Genomic DNA, 11074 nt, shown 5'->3' with positions numbered 1-11074 from the left:
CAGCTTCTCACTTACTGCCCGACGGGGCATGAATGCCGTCGGGAATCAACATCCTAACTGGGATTATAATAGTCTCAAGCACATGCTCTGGCTGTGGCGTGAGTGTCTGTGTGTGTGTGTGTGTGTGTCTGTGTGTCTGTGTGTGTGTGTGTCTGTGTGTGTGTGTGTGTCTGTGTGTGTGTGTGTGTGTCTGTGTGTGTGTGTGTGTGTGTGTCTGTGTGTGTGTCTGTGTGTGTGTGTAGGCTCACTGTTTCGCTCAACACTTAGCTAACATTTTCACAACACTGTCATAACACATCCCTCTGTCCATTCGTCAATGCCAGACTTTGTTTATCCTCAACACACACACACCTGGTGGGGTCCACAGATCCAGAACAACAGGGCCCCTCTCTGCCAAATTGTGCTCCAGTCCGGACAAATAATAAGTGAACACCTCAGGATGATAAGTTCTGGTAGTCAGGTGGTCTGGCCCAGTAGGTCTGTTCATTTGGCATCTCAAACCTCCGCAACCCTCCTCTGATATCAGATCAGGTCTCAGCATTCCAGCCTTTGATCTCTGCGATCATTCACATGCCCTGCATACTGTATGGGAAGAGTTCTGGAAAAAGCACACACACACACACACACACATAAAAAAAGCTGACGTATTATCGGAGAACTCATTTTCTTCTGGCTTCCTGTTATGGAGAACATTCCTGTAAACACTCCCAGGCGGTGTCAGCCTTCAGCGTTAATGGTGTTTCCTTGACTACACGACAGGCTCTTTGATCTTGGCCCGGAAAAGAAAGCCTGAGTAATGATAGTCACGCATTCACACCTCTGGGAGTAGGAGGGAAAGAAGGAGGGGGGGAAGGAGAGTAGGGGGAGAAATAAAGTGTATTTGAGGACGGCAGGGCCAAAAGTTGGGATAAATAACACCTTTACACCCATCACACAACCGAAAGACCCACAGACAGACAGTCAGACATTCCTGCCTTGCACTTTCTTTCTACCCAGCGTGTCACTTCCTTTCCACCCAGCGTGTCACTTCCTTTTCCAGCTGAGATAAACACAGACCGGTTGCTGTCTGCATCCGCCCGGACTCACCTGAGACAGAGCCCATTAGAGATAACCCTGAAACACACACGCGCACACACATGCGCACGCACGCAAGCGCACAAACACATCTCTCACAAACCTATACAGACACAACCCACACACATGCATATGCTATTGGAAACAGTTGTTATATGTTACTTTGGGGTTTCTCAACATGAGGTAACCCATAAGATGTTTTATATAGCTATTTAGACTCCAGAGTCAAACCACTGAGGATATACATATCTCGAATGTCGGATCTTACTGACGGTTTTCAAATGTTGCTTGCACCAAAATAAAGGAAATCAAAAAAGAAACGACCGAATCAAAAACAGTGTGTGTAAATATCTGTTGGAGCTTGTGGTTCTCCACTTTTCTGTGGAACGAACCAGGGCTCCGGACGCGAAGCTCTGGAGACACGCAAGCCGTGACTGTAATGCAAACCCAATTATACAACGAGGAGCCTTCCTCTGTCATTAGTGGTGGGTGCCCCAACAGCAGCAGTCACAGCTACTACGAAGGCACACATCCTCCTGAGGCCAAGCATTTCATTCATCCCAATTATGGTGGACATTGGTTTTGGGCTAGTAACTTAGCAACCATACTGCCCTTTTGTATTTGTTTCTTCTACGATTGTATGCCCGACCTCAGGAATAGACGTGCAATCAGTTGATACATTTGTTACAGAAACTTTAACGAATAGGAAAACTATGACGTATTTTCCCCTTTCAAATATGTATATTTTACATTACATTTATGTAATGTGAAGTGTCAAATTAACCTTTTTTCTCTGGTAGCTGTATAGAGCTGCAAGTCTAGGTCCATCAGACTTCTCCACCATCATGGTTTTGGAAAAGCAATAATTGCCAACCTCCTTGACGTCGAAGTAGAATGTACGAGAGAAAAATAAATAAAACAAACACAAAAGGAAACAAGAGATTTCCTAGATACGCCCAAATAAAACAAAGCAGCGATGCCAAACTGAGTTCAAGTAAGCACGTTGCGGAGAGGTGGTTAAGTCGGGAAGAATTTTCTTAGATTACGTCAGGCTCGCTTGTCGGTTAATACAATGTGTCCGCAGTAGAGTCAGGGAGTTGCTGGCTCATCCTGCTGTAAATGTTCACCGTGATGCTCTGGGAGAAGCAGGGCTATACAGTAAGCCACCAGACATCAACAAGTCCCAGACATCAGGATCGTCATAAAGTAATAATAAGAATATGTTCGTTTAGCAGGCGCCGCTTATCTGAAGAGATGTATGTGGGTTTTTTGAACCTGCAACCACTTGGTTGACTGTCTAACGCTCAACCACTGAGCTATCCCAGTCAGCCACCATCAACCAGCACTTCAGACCCAGAGGGAGAAGGGTGAGGTCAGGGATGATGAATCAGAGCTTTAAAACACTAGTTATGTTAAGAGAGTGGGGTGAGTTGGCATGCTAACACTGTATTTAGAGTCTAGAATCTGAAACCTCTTCAGGATAACATCAGCGAGCTGATGTCAGAGGTGATGTTTTATCAGATCCTGAACACAAACCACAACTTTATTTCACACAAACAGACTCTACCAGGTCAGAGGGTTGTCAGCCAGTGTGCAGTAGCAGACTTCTGATGCTAAGGATGCTAAGACGGCTGTGTCAATGTTTTCCAGAAGTAAATCACCATCAGCCCAACAAATAATAACATTTATTACACGTACTGTAGCCTGACCTGTAGTAGCTTCTGGCTTTACCCTCCAACCATCACTCTCAACTTTCACCCCCGCAGATTGAAAGATGGCTTTTCTCGTGTCATGTTTCTCTAATGGCTCCTGTAAATCAGTTTGCATTCGGCTCACTAACATCTGTTCTGTCAGATGGCTTTGGTCTGGGGGCTACTGAGTTGCATATATCACCCCCTAAGGCAGGCTGTCATCACAGCTACTGTGCGATGGTGATGAGGCCCGTTGTGGAGGGGGTAAAGAGTTGGAGGGGCAGTTGGAGTGGCAGGATTGGGGGGTGGAGGAGAGGAGGAGTGGAGAGATGGAGAGGTGTAAAAGTGAAGAAGTGGGGAGGTGGAGGGTTGGGATACAGTAGGACCAGGCAGGCTTCCTCTCAGGGATAGCACAAAGCGCTCGAGGCAGGGCAGTGTTGGGGATAATCATTTACGCTAGTGAAAACGTCTCTGAGAAAATACCTGAATTCAGACGGCCGGCGGATGGATGGGTTGGTGCCTGCTGAGTTGTCTTCATCTCACGTACAGGAGTTCATGGAGGGCAGTGTCACACCAAGTGCTGTTTTCGAACTTAGACCCACACAACGTCTGTCGATCTATTTCAGCTGTTACACAATGACTAAGTAGAACACAGGTCTGAGAACGTCCTGCTCTGGAGCAGCGTTTGTTTACGCTGCATGTGAGCCACCTGAACAAAGGAGTGCGACACACACCCACATGCGCGCACAGCCTGCCCCCCCAGCCCCTACCTGAACAGCTGGGGAACTATCTGAATTCCAGGAAAGCCAGTCATGAAAGGGAGCCATTCTGCTGATTCTCAGTGGAGAAGCAGGGGGTCTCAAGAAGATGACCACAGTCTTCCAACCAGAACCTGCCCCTTCTAACCCGCGGTAGTCACGCACAGCAGATGAGGTCCCCTAGACCAACACAAGAGGCAGGGTTCCGATCAGCTTTGTTAGTGCTGGGCCGCTGGGCCTAACTAGGGCAAGCCGTAGCAGCAGCATGCTAACCCAATCCTATAATAACATCAAACTGTGCCACAGCTGTTGTCAATGTATCATAATAACATGAGGGTAATGATAAACTCTGTTGAAATTGTGTTGAGCACAACTGTGGTTAATGTATTACAACAGCATGGACGGGTGTGTCTGGGTACAGCTCAGAGGTAGAGCAACAGGATTGTAGATATGAAGTGAGTGTCGGTGAGTATAGCACCCCTCATCTGTGTGTAAAACCCAGCACAGTGTAAGTGGGGGTCATGTGGGGACTCGTGTTAGGAAAGGTCAGGGGTACAGTGTGTGTGTAAAGCTCGTGCCTAGCATGAATGGTCGTTACGCGCCACTGGTGGAGGTATGTCAGGGGGGGCTGACTCCAAACAAACAAAGGAAAAGTCAACCTGGGGCAGAGCAAAGTTTGAGTTCACAGAGGTCAGGTTTCCCCCGGGAGCAGAGAAGGTTCTGGCACTGTGAGACTCATCCCTACCCTTGCAGAGCAAACATGCCCGCCTGCGTAAAAATCGGAGTTAGTGTGTTTGTATATGGTAAATCATGAAAACCAATTTGCAGGGACTTTCTCAATAATAATCACTTACCAATTATAACAAAATAAAAAATTGCTTCCCTTTGTTGACTCACAGTTCCAGTAAAGAATGATTTGTGTGATAAAACCCAGGATTATTATGATTTGGATCACATGGCATTCACTTCACAACCTTTCCTCAATCGATGCATTGTGTGTGTGTGTTCATGTATGTGGGTATGCATGTGTTTGTGTGTGTGTCCTTGGGGGGTGGATTAATTATTAGTCTATTCACAGTTGCCACTTTAGTTATTATATCACGTCCTGTCAATGCATAAACGGCGATGGCCCACCTGCGGACTCAGTAATACTCCTGCAGGTGGTACATTTCAGGAGGTGTAATTTGAATTAAATTCTGCCCGAGGGGTGACTAAAGTTGTATTGTATTGCATCGTGAGAGGTGAGAGACAGGATGAAGGGGATTCCCAGAACCAGGAAAGGGGAAAGAACACCGTATAAAAGGTTGTCTCAGACTCGTAACGGGCACCTATGTTCAAGGACAAACTCAGACGGCAGACATTCCATAAATTCCTGCTCTCTTCCAGTAAACAAGATGGTGGAGTGTTCAAACCACTGTACGTTTTTTCCCCCTCTCACGTTCTGAACAACCTTCTCCGGTATCCCGGTGAAGCAGTTGTCTGGTATTTGTCCGTTTGCTTTCATGTGCTGTTCTGTATGCAGTTCGGTGCAGGAGGCTGGCACTGGGTACACCTGTGGACCAGATGCTTTCTGTCTCTCTCTGTCGCTCTCTTTCTCTTCCTTGCGATTTCTCTCTCGGTCTCTCTCTCCATGTCTCTCTCTCTCCGTATTTTCTCTCACTTTTTTTTTACGTCTTAATGATTGTCTTAAATCACTTCCTATACAAGCTCCAAAAACAATTTGCGTGTACTGTTACACAAATATTAGCTTTGCATTGTGCTGTGCACACACACACACACCACAGCTGTGTCTGAGAACTGCCATTGTGCCATGTCTGTACATCTCTGTGGTTCCCTGTTTCACAACTACAGGAAGACTAAAGCCACCTCAACGCCCAGCTTGGTACTTAAGCTTGGTATTTAAACAGGTATGATGATGCTGCTTCTCCAGTGTTTTAGTCAGTCTTTGAAAACAAAGAGCAAACATATCCCCCTCCTCCCCACCTCCGACCCCCTGTCATCATTTCATCCCCTTTCTTGAGCGATATACTTCTCCCCCCCCCCATTTCTCGTGGCACCCCTGCTTTTGCTTTTGACACCACACCAGTCTGGAGACCCCAGTGTTATTTGATGGAAGCCCACAGTTCACTCTGCCCTCTGTTCTGGATTTAGTTTTGGAAGAAAAAAAGTTATTTAACGGACCCTGACAAACGCTGTGCATACCTGCTGTACTTATCCACCTTGAGGTTTAATGGTAGGTTGGGGGTGAAATAGGCTTAACGGCGTATAATATGGCCAACAGGCAAAGTGCTAAATCACCTGGGTTCAAAAGCTTAACACGAAAAGCGTTCTTCTACTGTACTGAACAAGCTCCCTTGACGTACCCCCCCCCCCACCCCAACACCCCCCCCCCCACCCCAACACCCCCCCCCCCCCCCCTCCCAGAGGGCACTGCTGCAGTTTAGCGTGAGTGACATTTCCAGCTTATATCGTTAATCAAACTCATACCTGCACTTTCTCCGCCTCTCTTTCCACCCTCCTGCTCCGGGTCAACCCCGACCCTCGTTTAACTGTGGAGTCGCGTTTGAAACATGGCTGCTGGTGGTATTTGTTTTCGGGCTGCCATGTCGACACCAGAGAGCCTGGCGTGTTTTACAAGGCCAGCGTTAGGGACTGCCGGTATCAGACTGGAGATGAACGCCAGGCAGCAGGCTAACCCAGCCAACTGCCTCCTCATGTGCTCTAGCGGTAAAAGTGCGTTATGAGTTCCTCTGGCACGTGCTGACCTGAGTGATGCGGCCGGGACTGAACACAAAACCCTCACTGAGGCCGCAACTGAGTATCCCTGAAACGAACAGTATAATCATCATAACCTCAACAAACGTTACTATCACAAACAGATGTTGCAGTCAGGCAGACAGGGGGCAGAGGGTTACCAGGGTTACCAGGTCATCAGTGTGTCCAACCTTACTTGTTATCTCAACAAGGTCACGCCATTCCAACTATTGTTTCACCACGCTAGATTATGGTTTATTTGTTTTTTCATCTCCATGGTGAGTCGAGAATCACATAGATTAAAACACATCAAACCGAACTGAAGTTAGGAATGGTTTAACTCTTGCTGTCAACAGACCCGTCGTATTTAACATCAGGGACAACTCTGTTTTTTTCTAAACATCACTCTTTATAAATAAATCATACATGTTATGAGACAAAGATCTCCAACAGGCATAATGCAGCATTAAAAACAAAAAAACAAGTGGCGTTAGATGACCAGTGCCATGTTAGCCTTTGATCAATTAAATGTTATTCAGAAATTATTATGACTTGACCCTGTTGTTTGATTTTAGGTACATAGTTGTATGCCCACGTTAACCATCTATGAAGTCATTAGTTCTGTGGTTGTTCCAAAAACAAACTCAGTGATATTCTCCTTGCATTCCAATGTTCCAAACCCTGAAAGTGGAACGACTATACTTTACCATATCACCATGAACAGTTCCCAAGCTTTTGGGGTTGTTTTTTTGCAAACAGTTTTATCCATGACATTCCACATATAATTTCAGATCCAGTGCCTGAACGGGATCATCTGTCACTGTGACCGTGGGAGCCTTTGTGTCACTATTTTAGGAAGCACTTGACAGAGTATTCAAGATCGCAAAGAGAACCTTATTACAATTTACAGCTGGACGGTCGCTAAAATAATTGCATTCCGTTCTAAAGAAGCTTGACAAAAAACCCACAGGGAACCGGGCAGAAACAAATTCAAGTGGACCCAGTGTCACACTTGTGGATCAAAGCAGAGGACTTGACTGCTATTGTGCCGTAAATCCTGTTGATATCCACACAAACATGACCCCTGTGACTCCTTCTGAGAACAAGGCCAGCCGTAGACCTGCTCCGATACAGGAGACATTTCCATTCAGAATTGTCCTGCTTCTGAGACCAGGCTGTGTCTCCATAAAAGACTGATTATTTTGCGTCCATCTCCACAGGACAGTGAAGTTGATTGGACGCCAAGTGGGTTCCGGAGAATGGGTATTGGGTTGCCACGACAACGGCCACTCAGCAGTTTATTCCCAAACAGACAATGGAGTTACGTAAACTGGACGTTAGCTAACCGTTCTCCTGCCAGAAACCAGAGGATTTCAAAACAGTTTTGAACCTTTTTCAAAACGTCATTATTAGCTGACCTACATTCCACATTATCTTATTGTCTGATTATTTGAGTTGTGTAACAGCTCAGTTAAACTCTACAGTTCCTGGATTCGTTTTTTTCTGCCCATTTCAGTAAGCAAAGACTGAATTTAATTGAATGAGCAGTTGATCTGAGCTGTGTGGTGTAGCCACGACTAACTGATGCATAAAGCCATCATTAAGCCCAGTCAGGGTGCTATGGAGGCCAAACCTCGGTAACTGCAGATCTACGACAGCACACTTCGTAAAAGTGTTCCTCAATATCCCCTCTGACACACAATGACCCTATCTACTGCGACCTCTGTTTCCCAGTCAGAGGCCCTATTTTTAGCATTGAGAGGAGATAGTGTTTTGACAGTGTGTGCTGTCCTGCAGTCGGGTGATAGGAGGCCACAAGATAGACCCGTCCAGGGCTGCTCCCAGCCTGGTAGACACAACAGCTGAAGGCTGCTGAAAGGGAAATGGAAATTCCTCAGTAAAGAACTAAAAAAGAAACACGCACGTCTATGTTTTCCAGACAGGATCGTTTTGGTATCACTCCTGCTTCTGAATTAGACACCGTAGATTATTTTCTGATGTTTTATCCATGTCGAGTACCACATAAAAAACCTGGAGAGTTCACAGATGACCTCAAATGCCAGATACTGCTAAACACAGTGTAAACCTCCACCACCAGCCTCCGGTGCGTCTGGGCGGTTGGAACATGGAAGACCGCCAAGTCCTGCTGCCTCTCTCCTGACGGGCTCTGAATTGCACACAGCAGATATAGGAGGTTGTGTTCTTTGTTGGGGAAAATGATTACAGCCGTAAAAGCGACTCTCATTAATTAGGGTTTTACACTCCGGGATCAGACACATCCTGTTGAGCGGTCTCCAAGAGCACATCCCAGAAAGGTTAGTGATGCCCAGAGGAAGGCTAGTGGGGCGGCAGCTAAGGAACAGCAAATCTGCCCGGAACGAAGACTTGTGAATTTTACCTTTTCTCACTCTAGAGATGTTATACTTTGTCTCCTGAGAGGGGAATATACCGGAAGCCATTACCCACTTGAACTAAAGCAGATGCTTGTTTTTTGACCCAAGTTTTACTGAACTCATGTACAGTGAGCTCCTAACCCATGCAATGAGTGAGCACATACAGATAGATGTGGCCACCGATTAAATCACTTGATAAATATTGGTCAAGGCCATCTGTTCCTACTTACAGCATGTAGGTTTTTGGTCACACAGGGTGTACGTACAATAAATGAAGCTGATTTAATAAGACATTGAGATGTCTCTCTCAAAGTCCTCAAGCCACACAGTTTTTGTTTTTTTGCAAACTGGAGCAATTAAAGTGTTTCATTACAACATGATTTGCTTTCTCTACGCTCACATTCAAAGTCATTTTAGTGCCACCCCACCCAACGATGCTAGCTAATGATTTCCTTCGGGAATGCAACAATGCAATCACGCGGAGAGAGAGAGAGAGAGAGAGAGTGTGTAAGAGAGTGAGAGTGCGAGAGAGAGAGAGAGAGAGAGAGAGAGAGAGAGTGTGTAAGAGAGTGAGAGTGCGAGAGAGAGAGAGAGAGAGAGAGAGAGAGAGAGAGAGAGAGAGAGAGAGAGAGAGAGAGAGAGAGAGAGAGAGGGGGGGGGGGGGGGGGGGGGCGGAGAGACACAGAGGCAGAAAGAGAGAGACCTCACTAGTAAACAGTTTTCATTTGGAAAATCACACAAAACTGACTTTGTCGTGCAGTTGATGGGGTGTTAAACATAAACATGTTTCCAATTAAAATAAATGCAAAGAGGGCTTTCATATTTACAGTATGCAACCCGTAAAACTCGAAACAATAAAAACATAAATGGCATGTACAAGCACATCTCCAACTACTGCACAATACTCAAAGAAATTTATTTAATTAACTTATGATTGCAGTAAGAGAGTAGAAGCAGGATAAAAACCAAGAGACTGTAAGGATACAAATACAACATTCTTCCCATTCTGGTGTATTTATCTCTTGCTTCATTGACGTTTATGACGCTAAAAGCCAATCCTGGGCCTACCCTGACCTTAGAGGTCAGCCTGACCCAGTGACCTGGTGACACCCCCAAAGTGAGACTCCAGTTTGACTGAACCATATCTGGAAGAGTGGGAGGGTCAGGTTGAAATGTGACTCAGTGTCAAGCTATTTGTCCCTTTCTTGAAAGGTCAGAGGTCATGAAAGGAATCTTTGACTCACAGACTGATTTATTGCACTGCACTTGAATCTGACTAAACTGCATCAACAATCATTTTAATACTTGTACCTGGAATGTTACCTGTCAATTCCGGTAAAAATGTACTGCGAAGCAGGTATGAGCATCAGTCAAATAAATAATGAACTGTAAAACGTCTGAAGATATCCAAGTTGTTCTTCTTCGATTTAAATGTTTGGGAAATTCCTCAAAACTATAAACACCTCAAGAATGCGTCTCTCTTACAGTGAACACATAAATCCCTGTCACAAGTCAGTGTTTTGCCTGGGTGGATCTGTGATTGACAGGTACATCAGAAAGCCCCACCAGCCCACAGGCTGTGGAGCACATCAAAGTGAAGACCAACTGACGTTTCACAACTCAAACTGCAGCCAGCTCAGAAACATCACACACACCAGACATTGTGAACTGTTTGTCTGCTTACCTGACAACCCGCTTGACTGATTACCTGCCTGTCTATCTCTCTGGACTGTGCAGCATGTGGGTCCATCTGCCTGGCTTCGTGGCTGCATGCCAGTCTGAGGATCTACCTGTAGGAATATACTGTAAATAGATAAACCGTTTCATACAAAACTACTAAAGCTTTAGACGCCGTCTTTCTCCAATTCAAACCACAATTAATTTTGGAGAGTTGTCAAAGTTGAGCATTTATTCATTAGAACGGTATTTTTGTACATTTTACATACTTTTTCAAGTGTATCCCGTATTGTGCTAATACTTGTAAACAAATAGAGTGTATTGATTGATTGAGGGATGGGCGTAGTTCACCAGCTCAGCATTTGACTGCAGATCACAAGGTCTCAGGTTCAAGTTGCCCTTGTACATGACTTTGGGCGAACATGTCTGCTGAGTGAGGCTTTAGGGATACCTGGATCTCTTCCCCGGCCTCTTCCCTGGCCTCTTCCCCAGCCTCTTCCCCGGCCTCTTCCCTCCCCGATCAGCTTCCTGAAAACAACTGACAGGAAGAAGGGAGGCTGTGAGATTACACGGGGCAGCTGTTATTTTTGGCTTTGGCGAGTGTCACGGGAAACACTCAAGATGCTCCATGTGTTTATGTATCAGGCAAGAAACGTCAACTTCCACCAATAACAACGGGTAGCTTAAATCTTGACAAAGGACTATATCGTTTTCTGTGGTTTATGTT

Source organism: Osmerus eperlanus, chromosome 8 (genome assembly GCF_963692335.1).
Source record: "Osmerus eperlanus chromosome 8, fOsmEpe2.1, whole genome shotgun sequence".
In the NCBI taxonomy this organism is placed as follows: domain Eukaryota; kingdom Metazoa; phylum Chordata; class Actinopteri; order Osmeriformes; family Osmeridae; genus Osmerus; species Osmerus eperlanus.
This window is presented reverse-complemented; position numbering follows the sequence as displayed.